General features: G+C 47.7%; 1 non-coding gene across 1 annotated transcript; it reads right to left on the bottom strand.

Annotated features, from left to right (window-relative positions):
• Positions 1 to 1,761: 1,761 nt before the first annotated feature.
• Trnay-gua lies at positions 1,762 to 1,846 on the bottom strand. Its single transcript is given in 2 exon segments — positions 1,762 to 1,797; positions 1,810 to 1,846. It is a non-coding gene; the product is annotated as a tRNA-Tyr (tRNA).
• Between the last annotated feature and the right edge of the window lie 229 nt (positions 1,847 to 2,075).

Raw genomic sequence — 2,075 nt, 5'->3', positions numbered from 1 at the left:
CTGCCCGGTTTGCTTCGAGACGTTGACCGACCTCAGCAGCGTGCCGTGTTTCGTCACGGGTGTGGTTACTTTCACCACCGAAGCCACGCCCCTTCCCGCGGCACACTCGTCGCACTCGATGGTCAGAGGTCAGAGCTCGGACGTTGCAGAATAAACTTGCTCTGACCGTCAGCTGAACAAAAAAAAAAAAATGGATCGTGCACCGAGATTCGTTTGCAGGAGTAGGTAATTCAGTCTTTAGGCTCTGAAGCGATTCCCCAGATTTTTATCAAATGACGACTTTATCCTAAATAATTGCTGATAGCATTTTGACGAAAAATCAAGCTATTTTCATTCACAAGACGAATCCACATTTAAAATGGGATCCCCCCCATTTAAAAAAGACGTCCATATATTTTGTTCGCTGTTGAAGCCTTTTCTGGGTCATGGAATGAAATATTAAGCTGAAGACATTGGACTGACTCGACCAACCAACTGGTGAATTGTGCTGGCTTAGGACATCCCATTGAGATAGTAGTGCCTCGATGAGACAGGGCAGTAGCCGCGCAAGCCCAGCCCCGGAGGGACGTGCTCCTTTCGAATCTACCCCCAGCGCTTGTCTAAGCTGGCTGCCGTCACCTGGAAACGTGATCAAAGCTGGGGCTTAGATGAGCCCGAACACCCAAACGACCGTAGGGGCGCTTATTGACTTATTGAGTCATTAGGCTGTTGTTTTTGACTTATATTTGGTCACCTTGCCGGATTAAGTCCATCAAATGTGCCTGCCTTGTGCTCTCAGCTGACTACAGTCTTGCTTCTATGCATGATTGGCGGGGCTCAGTTCAACATATGCTCAATGTACTAGTAAGTGTACTCAATGTACTAGTAAGTGTTGTCGCTTTTGTCGGGTCGACGAGCAGGGAGGAATGTTGAGATGCTCAAATATTGAATTCGACTGAGAGAGATAGCCAGACATCAAAAAAGAAAGTGGAAGCACTGCACACAAAGAAAGAAAATCAAAACATGGTAAAATGCCCGGCTGTAACCGCTATGGCCTTGAGCTGCAGGACAGGCGTTTGGTGCTACCTTTATGTGATCAGTGGTGGTCGCCAGGCATCGGTGCTAGCTTCCTGTGTGCCAATGCAGTCTCCTGAGCTATTGGTGCTAGCAGCTTGTGTATGAATGCAGTCCCCATAACGTGTGCTTTCTGCCATTGTATTACTGCTTGAGGTGTGCTTTGTGCTGCTCCTGATTGTTTTACCGAAGGTAGGTACCTTAACAATAGAGGATCCAGTAAACTCGAAGGAAAGTATTTCAATTTCATCAAGGCTTTCTAAAAAACCATTGGCATCAACTACAACAAGCTTTGGAGTAACCTTTGGACGATCACAGCGACACCCGGTGGCGCTGGCGTTATTATTCGCACTTGTTTGGTATGCAAACTAGAGATGTAAATCAGAAACCAACATCAAACCAGTTTGCTTCACGGCTGCTAAAGTACGGCATTTTGTTCCATTTATAATATTTCAGACTGAAGAATAAGAGGATAAGGTGGGCACATTAGACTAATTCGACGACCGACTGGCTCGCCGCAGTAGACAAGCCTATTATTAGGTACCCTGAAACAAGTGACCCATCCGCTCAAGTGGTCAACTAGATGAACCTGCTCATTAACGCATATTGGACCTGCACACACACGCAGCTTGGGTAATGGGTTTGGCGGATGATCGTAAGCTTAGAGCTTATGATGACACTTCATTTTGTCTTTGACACGTCAAAACGTCCTCCGGGCCGGATTTGAACCAGCGACCTATGGATGCCTGCAACCCTCTACAGTCCACCGCTCTACCAACTGAGCTACCAGAGGCTGAAAATATTGTTTTCAAGACGTTGACCGACCTCAGGAGGCTGCCTTCGTCACGGGTGTGGCCCCTTTCACCACCGAAGCCACGCCCCCTCCCACTGTGCGCTGGTCGCACTCGACAGTCAGAGCTCGAAGGTTACGGATCAAACTCACACTGACTGTCAGCTGAACTCGAAAATTCGTATGCAAGTGCGCTGGGAATCGTTTGCATCCGTAGGTTAATTTAGTCTTG

Source organism: Amphibalanus amphitrite, unplaced genomic scaffold, assembly GCF_019059575.1.
Source record: "Amphibalanus amphitrite isolate SeventyFive unplaced genomic scaffold, NRLGWU_Aamphi_draft 000220F_arrow, whole genome shotgun sequence".
Taxonomy (NCBI): domain Eukaryota; kingdom Metazoa; phylum Arthropoda; class Thecostraca; order Balanomorpha; family Balanidae; genus Amphibalanus; species Amphibalanus amphitrite.
This window is presented reverse-complemented; position numbering and strand designations above follow the sequence as displayed.